We start from the raw sequence: 16608 nt of genomic DNA on the forward strand, positions 1-16608 counted from the left end.
GGGCACCCTCACTGAAGAAGCAAATCTACGAAGGTCATCAAGCGTATCTTCCAGAGAATCATGTGTTACGCGACGGCTTTTTGGGAAGAGAGCCACCAAGGATGTCTGCACAAGCATGGTTAGAGCAGAAGGAGATGTGCGATGACGGATTGCCTCCAGGGATGAAGAGACTATCTCTATGGTACGAGTTACCATACTGGCCCCGACTCATGATCAATCACTTGCTCGATCCAATGCACATATTCAAGAATGTGGGTAATCTACTATGGGACCATCTGACCGGCAAGAAAGATACTTTGGGAGCCAGAGTTGACCTTAGAAATGTGGGTCGTATGGAGCAATATTGGCCGCAAACAGCGTCTGATGGATCGATAAAACTCCCTAAAGCACCATGGATTTTCACAGGAGCCCAAGAACGCAAAGTAAAAGAGACCATTCGATCTTTGCGGACCCCCACTGGCGTAATGCACTCGCTCCGAACGTGTTTTACTAAAGAAGGAAAGCTTACCGGTTTGAAGTCACACGATTGGCATAAAATGTGTCAGGTACGTTCATAGTGGACTTTAATATCATTGCATAAAATGTGGACTTTAATATCATTGCTGCACATACTTTACAGTTTATTTTACCGGTTGCCATTGAGGGATGTTTGTCTCTCGACATCCGTAACACAATCTACAAACTTGCAAAGCTGGTGCAATGGATCTCACAAAAGGAGATCAACGTAGACTCCATACCATTCGCCAAACTAAATGCTGCGGAGCTTGTGTGCATGTTTGAGAAACATTTTCCTACTACAATGCTAACCATTCAGGTGCATCTTCTTGTTCACATAGTTGATGAGGTGGAAATAGCTGGCACAGTTCATTCCAGATGGATGTTCTTCTTAGAACGTTTCATGAAAACGCTTAAGAGATATGTGCGTCAAAAGGCACGTCCGGAGGGTAGCATGGCAGAAGGTTGGTTGGTATCAGAGTCCCTAGTGTACATTGGAGAGTGGCTAGACGGATTTGATAAAGCCCGGGACACGCTATGGCGAACCATAGATGATGAGCGCATATCTGGGATTGTCATGTGCAATCTCGGTGTTGAGAAGAAGATGACGGAAGATCTAGAGGCTAAAATCAACCGATTTTGCATGCTTCACAATCCAGTGATGCAAAAGTGGATTTCACAATATGAGGATGCAAAGCAAGAGCGACAAAGGGCACGAATCGAGTGGAGACGGGGAAGACGACCATCGATGCACTATCCAGCGGTTCTGGAGAGCCTACCAACCTTCATGAGCTTAAGATGGTTGCACAACCAATTGAAAAGCGCACAACAATGCGGTGACGAAGTGACTGAGGAAGAGTGGGAGTACTCTCGGGGTTGCGCGACCAAGGTAAGTTTGCAATGTACGACTAGCAAGTGACTTTATTTATAAACGTTTGAACGGCCACTCATAATTTTTGTTCGTTGTAGTATAAGTCATACACAGCAGCATGGTGTAAAGGTCGACATTTTAGGGTGGAACGAATCGACAAAAAGCGTTTTACTCAAGATTGTGGAATCATGGCAAAATTTGAACAGTCTAGTCGACGACGTTCCTCTGATGCAGATCCTGTGGTGGCGGAACTCACTTACTTCAGCACGCTGCAAGAGATTTTGAGGATCGATTACAGAGGATTTTTTGTCGACTTGTTCGACGTGCAATGGTTCAAGATAATCATGGAGGGTCGCAACGCTACTGTGCGTAGAGGAGAGTCTGGTTTTCTTGAGGTGGATTCTACTAAGAAATGGACTGACCTAAGAGACACTTTCGTACTACCCGAGCATTGTGAACAAGTAAGTATGTAAATAGTTAACATCCCCCTTTTACAAGTTATGTGCTTGAAAGCTCTCATGTAAGTTATGTGGCTCTGGCAGGTAATATTTCATCCTACAAAGTCTACATCAAACTGGTGGTACGTCATAGAGGTAGCCCCTCGTAGGGCAAGGACGTATGAAGGCTACCATGTGCCAATCACAACGGCATCAATGGAGGAGATCAGAGAAGATGCTCAATTAGAAGCCGCTGCGGTGGTGCCAGACGAGCATCAAGATGCTACTACTCTATATGGGGTGCATGCAGAGGAGCTACAAAATGAAACAGAGGATATGTGTTTAAACGGAGAGCTCTATATAGATATAGGAAGTTATGCTGAGTTATGCGAGGATGAGAGAGAGATCTCTTAAAGCCACAAATATTGTATTTGAACAATTTTGCTCCGTGTTGTAAAAGCTCTGGCTCTCTAAGTACCTTCCATGGTGTATAACGCTCTTTTCTACTCGCGCTCACATCTTTTGATTGAAAATTCTGAGTTTTCGACTTGCCTCTTCTATCACTCAATTCATTGCGCCATTGTATTTATATGCGTCATTACGTCATTGTATTTAATGGTCTTTGCGTCATTGTCTACTCTATTCATTCAATATTAAGTTTAAATATTCGTGTGTTTAATGCAGGTATGGATGATGAGGAGTTTCTTTCTGCTTTGTCACCGCAGCAGAGACAGTGGTACGTGGAGCGTCATCGCTCTGGCGCATCATCGCGCGTTCCTACTCCATCCGCATCTCCCTCTCTTTCGGAGCATTCGGCGCGCTCCGAAGCTTCGGCGTCGACGAGACGAGCTTCACACTCGTCTAGACACCGGCACTCTAGTGGTGGCGGTGGCGGTTGTTGTGGGGATTCCGCCACCGATGCCTCCACACCGCCTCGTGTTCGACGAGGCTCTTTACCCTCCCCTTCTTTGCCCGCCCCCACACCAGCCACAGCATCGCCATCTACGCCAGGTTTTGCACGGGTGACTGTTCCTAGAAGCTACACACCTCTACCTACTCCGCCAGGAGCCACCCCACTCGACACTCCTCGCTTCGGGGCCCAGACACCGGTGGAGACACTTGACGTCCGTACCCCCATCGACACGCCGCTAGAGACCCCTGCCGGGACACCCAGGTTCACGCGTCACCAGCCAGAGGGCTTGTCTTACTCCATCGACTTCAGCGGCGGCATCATCATGGATGATGACGGCAAGAAGGTGATCTCGCGCATGCGTGGTCTTTGCTCTCAGCTGTTTAGACACTACATACTAAACAAATGGAGTGAAGTACCAAGTGATTTAAAAAACAGAGTCATCAGCATACTTCATGATGAGTTTTCCGTTCCAACACGGGATCAGCGCTTCAATGAAGACCTGATGAAGATTCGAATGCACGAATACTGCAAACACAAGCGTTCCGAAGTGCAAAAAGCAATCAAGAATGGGTGGAACAGGCCAGATTGGCTGGCCAAAGAAGATTGGAAGAATGCGAAGAAAGCAGCGCGCGAGAATCCCGACAAGTGGAAGCAACAAAAGGATGCAGCCAGAGCACGAGTAGAGGCAGGGAGCTCGTACCACTTGGGGAGCGGTGGATGGGCATCATTTGAGGCCGATTTTGTAAGTGTTTTCGCATTGCTCTTTATGTTCTATAGTTTAGGGTTTATGAGTATTTTAATTCTAACATAATGAAATCTTTGTATGTTTTGACAGTGGTCGATGACAGGACGTGATCCCACACCGTACGAGCGCGAGTACGCAGGCAGGAAGGGCTTAAACGCCCTGATGGACATTCTCAGTTCTCGCGGCGGCATGGTTAGTATTAGGGTTTACTCTTTTCTATTTTTTGTATTGTTTTATAAATGTCGTTATATGTTTATACTTACTGAAAGCTGTCTTATTGTCCTTTTTTCCAGAATCCGACAGATACGCCGCTTGGACGCGATGAGACGTCTGACTAGACGACGTCAATTTAGCCGTAGCTAGATAGCATTAGTTTAGGGTTTCTCATAGCTTATGTATCATGAGACGGATTTTATACGTCTTTTTGAACCATGTATATTATTACATTTGTCACCGCAGTTCCTTTTGCCAATCAATTCTTTATGCCTATGATGTTGTACAATTGTCATTATTACATTTGCCAATCAATTCATTTTGCCTATGATGTGTACAATTGTCAATTTTGCAAACAATGCGTCTTGTGGGTGACTATTTTGGGTCTATTATCTACCCTTGCACTTTTTTTAAAAAGTGAATCAAGTACAATATGGTTGATGGGTGACAGGGCATTCAATGCCCTGCCACCAAAAAAAAAATCTCTCGGGCGTCGCTATAACCGTCGCTATTTATGGCTCTGTAGCGTCGCTATGAGCGTCGCTATAGTCTTCTGTGTAAACATCGCTATAATCGTCGCTATGAGCGTCGCTATGAGCGTCTCTATATAGCGACGCATATAGCGACGCTCGTAGCGACGGTTTTAGCGACACCGGGGGTTATAAAAACCCAGTGTATTTCCGTCGCTAACAGCGTCACAAGAGCACACAACCTCTTGTAGTGTAAAGAATAGGTTCCCTAATCCTAGAGTCTAGATAAATTAAAAGGGGCAAATATTTCAATAAATTTGACTTTAAGTCTGAGTACCATGAAGTCAAGATCTTTGTCATTTAAGACACAAATTGGGTGCTATGTTTCTTGGTATGTTGTTTGGTTTTACAAATGCACCAACCAGTTTTGCATTCATAATGGGTAGGATTTTTATCAATCATCAAGATTTTGTCATTGTCTAACGATATTTTGGTGATTAGTAATTCCAAAAAAGAAAATAAAGAACACTTATCCCATGTATTTGACTTACTCAAACAAAACCTCTTGTATTTGAACCATGAGAAAGATTGTTCTTCCAAGTTGAAACTGAATATCTATGATGACACAATGTTTTGGGGAAAGGAATTCATGTTGACTTACAGAAAATTGAAGCTATTCAATCATGACCTAGACCTAAAATTTTTCATGAACTTTACATTCATTTATTGGTTTTTGAAGTAATTACAAGAATTTTATTCATAAATTGTCTTACAAGTCTCATTATTTCACTCCCTTGTTGAAGAGAACACACCTTATGAATTGAATCATTTGCAAGAAAGTTCATCCAATGCATCTGTCTTATAATTGCTTAATTTTGTGATGCTATTCTTCGTTGTTGTTACTAACACTAGGGGAAAATGGTTGGTGCAATTCTTATGCAAGGTAACCATCCTCTAGCATTTGAAAGTCTTGAATTTGAAAGTTTTGAATCAAAATTTGATATGTATAACAAAGAAGTAATATTGGTGTGCATGATATAAAGTTGGAACCATTATTTAATGGGTGCCAATTTGATAATAAAACCTCATCAACAAAAGCATTAAGTACTTATTGTTTCAACCCATAATTGAGGATAGATTTATACGTAAGCTGCCTTCATTCAAAGTTTTCAACCCAACATTCGATACCAACCCGATAAAGGGAATGTTGTAGCTAATGATTTGAGTCAAAGACCTTCTCTTAAATATTTAACAACCATTACAAGTACTTCAATTGAATCTATGTGTGATACTTATGTATGTTGGAATTAGGGTTACAGAGAAATGCGCACAGCTTGGAGAAGACAAAGAAAGCTCAAGGCACACAACTAAGAGTATGTTACTTAGTGTGCAATGGAAAGATAGATAGCCCTAGAGTGATGGGCGTATATACAATGCACGGGGAAAAAACCTCCTAAAAAAGGAAAAAATGCCCCGGCGGTCCTAGTGTGTTCACACACATCACTGCCACATGTATATGGTAACAAATCCCCCCAGGAGTGATACGGTGAATGAGAGCTGGCACATGAGTAAAGGGAAGTGCCATGCCCTAAGGACATGATCAATCCACAACGGGGAGTAAGCCCAAAGCTTTGCAGAAAGCTTTGAGCTTCTCATGACACAATGCCTCTGTGAATAGATTTGCAAGGTTGTCATGTGTTGGCACATAAGCCAAGCTGATCTCTCCTATTGAGAGCCTCTCCCTGACATAGTGGTAATGCATCTCAATGTACTTTGTGTGAACATGAAAAACTCGGTTCCTCGCAACTGTCAATGCGTTCTGACTATCAGTGTAGATAGTGTTGGCAGTTTGGGATACGCGCATTATTGGAGTACTTATTAGCATGGAAAATATTAATAAAGTACTCAAGGGATTATTTGCTGATAGATATGGAATTAAAAAGGCAGCAAATATGAGAGGGTCGCATGATGGAACATTGGTCTGCCTATTGTAGTCCACTCAAGGTGCATAGGTGGAAGCAAAAAAGAGTGTCTAATGCATACGCCCAATGATGGACATCCTATTCATGCATAGACAAAAATGCATGGGAAACAATATGCTGTGCAAGAAAGATTTTAAGGGGTTCTTCAGAAAGATGGTGTAGCTATAAAAGCATATGACATAGCTTTGCAAACTGGCACCCCTTTAAGAATGGTTTTCGTTACGAGGGTATGTGCTCTGATCTTACTATGCGTGAGTGTTGGACTCTACTACACTCCACCAATTGTAAGTTAATAGACTTCCACTCATATGTTCATCTCATCTAGCATGAGCGACACGACTTTAGATATGCTCAACTCTTCTAGCCTGAGCGTAAGCCTAATAACTACAACTCTTAGCTCAAAGTTTAATAAGACTTGAAGCTTTGGGACTAATGCTTTGCTCATTTTATGGCTCAACAGCCCGACTTTGACTATGCCATAGAGTGTTTTTTGCACCTGGCGACTTGACTTTTTACATTCTTGAGCTTACTACAAACATTTCTTCAGGTAAAAGTAAGCTTGAATCCTCAAAAAGAGGATTAGTGAAGGACCAAGCTGGCATTGAAGGTTTCTTTTGCCATACCTGTTTTATTATCTTTGAATTTGCATTTGCGTTGGTTGGGTTGTCCTTCTTTGATTGTGAAGACTCCATTACGTGTTTGATTCTCCAATTGGGCAGTCAATGATCCGGTTTGGATTAAACACATGAAATCAACACAAAAAGACAAACACATGGGATGGATAGCATCACAATGGATTTTGGAAGAACAAGAGTACTATGGAGGTAACAGACAATTATGGGTGCCAAAACCGCAGATTAGAGCATATGAATGTCAAGTCCCTCCCAGGAAAGAAGGCCCACAAGGTATCAACCTCAACAATATTCTAGGATACCTAAGAAGCAGGTATACAATGGAATAACATCAAAAGATGCTAAAGTCAAACACAACTCTCAAGAGGATACAAAAAAAAAGACGGATCTCGAGGAATCTTTCTCTTGGACAAGGATTCTACACAGGCTATACAAAGGTTTGGCTACCAATCAACCACAAGCCAACTGCAACAACTACACCAAACGTGCATAAAGATCTCAAGAACTTAACAAGGCCTACAACAAAGCAAAGTCAACAATGGAGAAACAAAGGTCATCAAGAGATTTGGATTCCTAAGTCTTTCAATGCTCCTAGTCAAAAGTCAAATGTCAACGATCAAGAGAGGCCTACAACAACATCAAAGACTTCTGACAAGAGGAGTTCAAGAAGGACAGACTAGGAAATGAATCTCCATGCTGCTCTATGGGCTTATCAAGTTTCATTCAAAACAGCTTTAAATGCTACACCTTTTAACCTTGTTTATGGTCTTGATGCCATATTGCCAATAGAATTTCTATTGTCGACACTAAGGGTAGCTAAGAATCTTGAGTGGATTGGACATGAATTGTCAAAAACACTTGAAGATTTAGAAAAGCTAGATGAGCAAAGGCTAACTACTATAGCTCACATCTATGCATAGAAGCGGAAACAAAAACAAATTTTTTATTCCCATCTAATTACAAAAATCTTCAAAAAAGGGGACTTAATTTTAGTCTATTCCCTTAAGCAACACATTCCCAAGTTTAAGAAAAAGGAAAACCGACCATTTATCATTGAAGATGTATTTCCAAGTGGAGCTGTTAAGTTGTCCACCCTAAATGGTGAAACCATGGCTAATTGGATTAGTGGATTTCGTTTGAAGAAGTACAATTTGCCACTAAGCAATGTATTTCTAGAAAGAATGCATGCAACTAAGCAAAGAAAGATAAAACGATAGCAGGTTATTGATAAATCCCAAGAAGAAGCTCGGCTTTGAGTACTCAAAAGGAAAGCTGCTCTCAAGAATCAACGAATACCTATTCTCATCAACACTCTGGAAATAGATGATGGACAATGGGAATTGCACATAGATGCCATGTCAACAGATGATGAATGGTTAGATGGAATGGACCTTCGCATTAAAGTATAGCTGAACAATCGTAGCACAAATGCATAGGTCGAGTAAACACAATTAATTATTCCACGTACAAGAAAGCAACAAATCAGTCTTTGATAACAAGAATAGTGATTATCAAAGGATGCAACAAGAACCCAACACCAATATTGGGAGTAGTCAACTTAAATGTGATAGTACACAGATGTTCATGCCCTCATCAATTTGTATGCTTACCAGATGAACACATGAATGAGACAATGATTCTTGGAATCTCATGGATGCGGACGTTCAAGGCAGTACCAGATTGGGATACCAATCAGCTCAAGCTATCACCTAAATGCGGACAACTCATTGTTCCAATTGCACCAAGCAAGGATGAATGGAAAGGAGGTTACCAGCAAAGCAAACCCCAAAGCAAACAATCTTCTCCATCCTATCGACAAGCAAATTCTATAAGTAGCATGCAAGGAGTCATGCAAATTTGGGTACGAAAAGCATAGCTTAAGGATAAGCCAATTCAAATTTGGGTGCCCAAAACATCATTGGAAGTACCAAAGATGATTCCAAGGGTCAAAACACAGAGACGACCATAAACGAGCAAGGAACCTAACATGAAAGGGATTTGGAAGAAAAAAGAGCATTTATCTTCTCCGCAAACTGTAAAACCGATCAAGCAATGGAGAGTTAAGCCTCAAAAGACTCAACCACACCATTCTGACCAAGACAAACCAAGATATCAATGGCGGGTAATGTTACCATATACATGTGGTAGTGATGTGTGTGAACACACTAGGACCGCCGGGGCATTTTTCCCTCTTTAGGAGGTTTTTTCCCCCGAGCATTGTATATACGCCCATCACTCTAGGGCTATCTATCTTTGCCATTGGATACTAAGTAACACACTCTCTATTGTGTGCCTTGAGCTTCCTTCATCTTCTCTAAGCTGTGTGCATTTCTCTCCAACCCTAATTCCAATAATTGGTATCAGAGTAGGTTGCGTCCTCCCAGGCTTAGTCGCCAGCTGCTCCAACAGACGCCTGCTCACTTTCTTCGATTTCAGTGAGCTTTGGCAAGAGTTCACAGGTCGACAAACATTTCGGGAGAGCTCAAAGAGCCTAGTCTGCTCAAATTTTTGATTCGGGCTCATTTCAGCCTCCGTTTCCACTACAGGCAGGTCTGCACAGGAAATTTCGTCATTTTGTGCAGAATTTTTGTCAATGCCGTTTTCTGCATAACAGGTACCTTACAGTATTCTACGGTTTATGTATATAGCACGTGTTGTTCCCACTCCGTTTCTCCTATTTTTGGGCAGTTTTCACATCAAGTACAGCATTTACCATGGCTGACAACAACAACAAAGATGTGTTCAAGATGTTTGATGTTGAGGACAGGTTGGATGGGGACAATTACCCTATGCAGGCTTATATGATGCAACACGTTCTTGTGTCAAAGGGCGTCTGGAATATTGTGTAGGGCATTGATGTACGTCCTGGTTCTGAGGATGCAGGCGATGTTGAGGATGTTGCAGGTCTTGCTGCTATTAGAGTTGTTTTGTCTATGGTAGAACAAGCTCGTTGGGATGTAAAGGATGCGCAGGCTCATGCATTGATTACGTTGTCTGTGAAGCACACCATTGTTCCTCACATCCGTTCAGCAAAATCTGCAAAACGGGCTTGGGATATTCTAGCAGGTCTTTATGCAAGCCGCAATGAGGCTAAAATTGCGTTGCTGCGTCAAGAGCTGGAGTCGAAGATTATGCATGAGGAAGATGATATGGGCACGTTCCTTACTAGTGTCAAGGATATCAATGAGCAGCTTACTTCTGCAATTGAAGTCATTTCAGACAGTTCCCTTGTGCAGACTGTTCTTGATGCCTTACCAGATTCTTACCAGATTTTTGCTAGTACTTAGAGACTTATGACCCAAGGAAATCCAGAAGTTGTCAAGTTTGATGCATTATTCACATTGCTCTAGAAAGAGTCCCTTTCTAGAAAAAACAGGACTAGACAGCGTGCAGTTGAACAGGCTTTTATTGCTTCTCAAAGAAAGGGTGGTAACAGGAATGCAGCCACTTCTTATGGTTATGATGCGAGTGGAAAAACTTATGTTCCCAATGCTTCTGTTGGCAACACTTCATCTGGCAATTCTGGTGATAAGGGCAAAAAGAAGATGCGTTGCCATTATTGTAAAGTTAATGATCACTTGATCAAGTTTTGTCCTAAGTTGAAAGCCAAAGAGGCTAAGAAGAAAGAGGGTGGTTCCACTGCAAATGCTGGTTCCACTACAAATGCAGCCATTGTTGAGTCTTCTATGAAAGGAGACTGTGATGCTGATGTCGATGCAGAATGGGGTTTTAGCACATAGTGCACTTACAATCCTGTTGTCCAAGATGCATGCTTGTGAGTTGTTGCAGATTCACATGTGTGGTATTTTGACAGTGGTGCTACAAAGCACATTACCTCACATCCTGAATTGTTTACCTCTCTCCAGTCTGTCCCTCATGGGAATTCAGTCACTTGTTCCAACAATGCCTCTTATCCAGTTCAAGGAGTTGGAAAGATTGTGCTTACTGCTGCAAATGGCAGTTCCTTCACACTTGTCGATGCACTTTATGTACCAGGGATCAAGAAGAATCTCTTGTCTGTATCTGCACCTGCTAGACTTGGACTTGTAGTCAAATTTGTGGATGATAGATGTACAGTTCATGATCTCAGTTTTGGTGATGAAATTGTTGCATCTGGTCTTTTGTGCCGTGGGCTGTATAAGTTCACTTTGTATGACAAGTGTGGAAATTTTTTGCAAATGCTGTTGCAGATTCAAGGGCTATTTCAGATGCAAAACTTTGGCATGCACGTTTTGGTCATCTGAATTTTGCTAGTTTGTTGCGTTTGCAGAAATCTGATATGGTTGCTTCTTTTCCGCCTCTTGAAGCACCTGTCAAACATGTTTGTGAAGGCTTTATTTTGGGTAAGATGCAGCGTTCTAAGTTTCCAAAGGATGGTTCAGTTCGGGCCACATGCAGGTTGCAACTTAAGCATAGTGATGTTTGTGGGCCATGCAAACTCCGTCCTTGGGCAATTACCTTTACTTCATGGGTATTTCCGCTTAAAGCAAAGTCCAAAGTTTTTATGTGCTTCAAACAATTTCTGGCTGTGGCTGAAAATGTATTGAAATGTACTATGGGCACCCTCCGTTCCGATCGAGGGGGGGAGTATATGCCTCATGAATTTAATGCATTTCTGGCTAGTCATGGGATAAAACACCAATGTAGAGTGCCTTATACACCTCAGCAAAATGGTGTTGCTGAGAGGAAAAACAGGTCATTGACGGAAATGGCACGATGTATGGTCAAAAGTCAAGCTTTGCCGCATTATTTTTGGCTTGAGTCCATCATGTGTGCCACTTATGTACTTAACAGGTGTCCTACGAAAGCTTTGCAGACTATTACTCCATATGAAGCATGGCATGATAGAAAGCCTTCTATTAAGCACATGCGTGTTTTTGGCTATTTGGCATATGCTTTGGTGCCACAAACACAACGCAAAAAATTGGATGATAAGGCTGTCAAATGTTTTTTTTTTCTATAGTGCTGAAAGCAAAGGTTACAGGTTATATCATCCGCAGACAAAGCGTATTCTGGTTTCATGGGATATAGTGTTTGTGGAAGATTCTATTCAGCCCTTGCTGTGATGTACTAGAGACAGTAATGTAAGCTCACAGGACATTTATGACACTTTGTTGCCTCTTTTCAGAGGTGGAAATACGAATGTAATTTCCAATGAGGCAAATGTACAACCTATGGGGGTTTCTAAAAATGGTACAGATCAGCCTATTACTAATGCAGATGTACATGATGTACTTGATGAGGAAAGGGCTGAAAATGAGCAGGCTAGAGGTATGCCAAAATGGCTGGTGCACACTTTGCGTGACAGTAAACTAGATGCACCTTTGTCTAGTTGTACTCGTTCAGGCTCTTGCCATGCATCTTATGCATCAGATTGTTATGCTTTGGCTGTGTCTAGCTTACATGATGTTGAGGAGCCTCTGACTTTTGATGAAGCACAAAATTCAAAAAATTGGATGGCTGCCATGCAATCAGAATATGATGCACTTATAGAAAATGACACATGGACTTAATGTGATTTGCGTCCTGGAAAAAAGGCCATTGGTACGAAGTGGGTTTACAAGTTGAAACGCAAGCCGGATGGTGAGATCGATCGCCATAAGGCTCGACTTGTTGCAAAGGGTTATGCACAGCAAAAAGGTATAGATTATGAAGAGACTTTTGCTCCCACTTGTCGTATGACTACTGTGCATTTTCTATGTGCATTGGCAGGTCATTTTGGTTGGGATGTACATCAATCAGACATTGTTATTGCTTTCTTGAATGGTGACATATTTGAGGAAGTTTATGTAACGCAGCCTCGCGGTTTTGTCATAAAAGGACAAGAGGACAAAGTGTGCAGATGTAAGAAGGCTTTGTATGGGTTGAAGCAATATCCTCGTGCTTGGTATGAGAAAGCTGACACTCATTTGGTTAAACAAGGCTTTCGTAACCGTCCAACAGAAAGAAAATTGTATGTAAAGCGTGAGGGTGATGTACATCTCATTGTGGTTCTTTATGTTGCTGATCACTGGACCAAATGAGAGACATATTGCTGAATTTAAGGCTGATTTGAATGCTACTTTCAAGATGAAAGATTTGGGGTTGTTGCATCATTACTTGGGTATACGATTTAAGCAGTGTGATGGTGGTATTGCCTTGTGTCAGAAAAGTTACATAGAGACATTGCTATGTAAGTTTGGACTTGATGATTGCAAACCTATTGCCACTCTCATGGAAACAAGTTTGAAGTTGAGTCTACATGATGTTGGCGATCCTGCTGATGTCACTCTTTACCGAACTGCTGTTGGTTGTCTCATTTATGTATGCAACACGAAGCCGGATATTCAGTTTGCAGTCTCACAGGTTAGCAGATTTATGCATAGCCCAGGGTCTAAGCATTGGCAGGCTGTCAAGAGGATTTTCCACTACCTTAGTGGCACTTTACATCTTGGCTTGTTGTATCCCAAGGGGGGATCATTGCCGCCAGACTTACATGCTTTTTCGGACTAAGATTGGGCTGGTTGTTTTGACGCATGAGTGTCCACAAGTGGTTTTGGTTTCATACTTGGCAGTTCATGGTATATCATGGTTGAGCAAGAAGCAACCTAGTGTGGCCACTTCGAGTTGCGAAGCTGAGTACAGGGCATTCTTCACAGCTACTGTTGAGTATGTATGGCTCAGACGCCTTATGGCTGATTTGGGTGTTGGACAGGACACTGCCAACAATATCAACACTGACAATCAGAGCACATTGGCAGTTGCAAGGAACCCAGTTTTTCATGCTCGCACAAAGCACATTGAGGTGCATTACCACTATGTCAGGGAGAGGCTCTCAACAGGAGAGATCAGCTTGGCTTATGTGCCAACACGGGACAACCTTGCAGATCTTTTCACAAAGGCATTGTCTCGTGAGAAGCTTGAAGCTTTCTGCAAAGCTTTGGACTTACTCCCCTTTTTGGACTGATCATGTCCTCAGGGCATGGCACTTCCCTTTACTCATGTGCCAGCTCTCGTTCACCGCATCACTCCAGAGGGGATTTGTTACCATATACATGTGGTAGTGATGTGTGTGAACACACTAGGACCATCGGGGCATTTTTTCCCTCTTTAGGAGGTTTTTTTCCCCGAGCATTGTATATACGCCCATCACTCTAGGGCTATCTATCTTTTCCATTGCATACTAAGTAACACACTCTCTATTGTGTGCCTTGAGCTTCCTTCGTCTTCTCCAAGCTGTGTGTGTTTCTCTGCAACCCCAATTCCAACAGGTAAAATCTCGACAACAGTCACAAGTGATACCAACATCTTAGGAAATCAGCATGCCAAAGCAACCTGATGGTACAATCAAGCAAAGAGCACACAAGCTACAAGATATGCTCTTTAGAAGACAGCATTAGAAAACCTCGACATCAGAAACCCTTGAGTTAATTACTCAGACCCAACTCTTACAAAGCATAATGGTTTTAATTGCATTGATCTTCAAAGCATGATAGATCCAACCCAAGCTATGCATAGACACGATTGTTCAACCCATGCACACAGTCGTCCCGGAGTACGCCATCTAGGAGGGGTGGAAGGGAACTAAGTAATTAAGGGCAATGTCTGAAAAGGGAGGAAAAATTTTGATGTTAACGTGTAATTTTTTGCAAATTTACCTAATAATGCCCTTATAAATCATCAACAGGCGAAATTTAACTGATAATATCTCCCCAATGAGTGTAAACAGTGTATATACTATCAAAAAAACATCAAAATAAGTCCTTTTTTGTTATTTTTCATCATTTTTCTTGATATTGAGACTTTAAAAATAGAGAAATCAAACAAAAGACAATAAAGATGTGTTTTTCAATGGATTTTTCTAATTATTAGATTTTCACTTTGCTTTTTTAGCGTATTTTATTATTTTCTTTGATTTTTTCAATAAACGTGTCAAAAATTAATAATAAATAGCAAGCTCATATGGAAAAATGTAAGGCATGCTGATGATCAAAAGGACAAGGCGGACAGACACAAAAATTTCAATCAAATCGGCAGACGGAAGCGAGAAGCCTAAATTAGGCGACCAGACCTACTTTTGCAAAATTCTTGCAGAATGAGCTACAGGAATCCGATTCAAAAAAAATTTGACTCTAACATAGATTTCATGGCCTAGTAGGACTAACATGGGAATTTGGGGGAAAATGGCTCGGGAAGTTCGAGTATAGATACCCATGGTAGCTTAAAATCACCTCATTTCCACTTGTTGCCTTTGGAGAGAGAGCTTTTCGACCTTCTTCGCGTGCATTTTCTGGAGTCTACAGTCGCCTGTTCACAGCGCCATCACACACGAGACATGAGGGGTAAGTTCTATACTTATCAATGATCCATTCTATACGGCCGGTAGCTAGTCTAAACCCCTAGAAAAAACCCTAGAATCCGAGCAATGCACGAAGACCTACGACCAAAAATTGACCATAGCGGCTTGTCAGCTCAACCAAACCAGGCGATACTTGAACTATAGCATGCTGCTAGAAGATAAAACACTTCTATATCAATAGTTGACCATTCAGCAAGGGTCGAGGGGGGTCCGAAGTAGAAAAGGTAGGTTTTTGGCAGATGCCAGAATTGGATTCTGACTCCACAGACAACTTATATATGGGGTATATATACAATGTATATGGTTGGTTTCATAAAATCAATCAAGACAAGCCCTCGAAAAGCAGAAAACAACTCGAAGGCTACAAAGCGTCAAATTTGACATACGAGGTCAAACCAACTCCAAATGGGCCAAAATTGGATGAGTTGCTTCAGGACTATGTAGCGGACAAGTTCATAGCCTCAAAAGTGACTAACCAAATCTACAAGCCATGTAGTCACAAAAAGCGATGATTTCATAGTCAACATAGCACGAAGTGATGTCGGCAACACAAAAACTTACCAAATTCAATTTAGGACTTATTTTAGGTGTATAGAATATGTTTAGGTCGAAATTCTCAAGTTTTGCAAGAAAAAGTTGACTGTTGTAAATAATCCCCATTATTTAGTTTTGCAATATTTTGGCTTGAAAATTTTCTATCACTTCATCTATCACTTGTGCACACCTATTACATGCCACATTTCAAGTATGAGCCAAAATGATCGATGATAACTTGGAAAATTGCCAAAAAACGCAAAGAAGTCTTGTCAAACCAATTTCTGAGTTATCTGCCACATTTCTTGATCCAAATCACCTCAAATCTCATACACATAGTCTACATCATTCTTAGAACCAAGTTGCACCAAAAAATGTCTATTTTGATGAAAATAATAATAATCGTGATTATTTACTTTTTGTCCAAGATGGGGGGAAATTGCAACTTTGACTTCATGGGACCAAGGCATATGATGTCCTAAGCCAACTAACCAAGTTTGAACAAATTTGGAGCTCAAAATCTCAAATTTCCTTTATATCTACTGTTTTAGAGACGAAAAGCCTAAATCTAGCACCATTCTCACACTGTGCACTCAAATGAGCCCACACTTCACTCAGAGTATCTATTTGATATATATTCCAAGCCCACCAAAATTGCAAAAAGTTGAAAAAATTCATCAGCTGTAAATAATCGTGATTATTTACTTTTGTTGCAAATTTTTGCTTGAACTTCAAGAATTTGATCTTTACATGTTCAAAAATTGATTTGAAGCAAATTGGACTCATTTTGTCAGCAATTCAGACTGAAGGACATTTCAGAGCGAAATCTGCCAAATTTTCTAACTTTGACACTCTATTCACTTAATAGGAGCCATGCAAGCTGCAGAAAAGGCCAAGAAGATGGTCTCTCAAAAGGAGAAGCTACAACACCTGCCACCATACCAACTGGACCCCAGTTCAGTAAAGACAACCAAAGCA

The 16608-nt window shown here is 41.4% G+C and overlaps 1 pseudogene; it reads left to right on the plus strand.

Moving 5' to 3' along the window:
* LOC147440787 (uncharacterized) overlaps positions 1–16608 on the plus strand; it is a 133322-nt pseudogene that overhangs the window by 83784 nt on the left and 32930 nt on the right.

This window comes from Adiantum capillus-veneris, chromosome 15 (genome assembly GCF_014529385.1).
Source record: "Adiantum capillus-veneris isolate H3 chromosome 15, ASM1452938v2, whole genome shotgun sequence".
NCBI lineage: Eukaryota > Viridiplantae > Streptophyta > Polypodiopsida > Polypodiales > Pteridaceae > Adiantum > Adiantum capillus-veneris.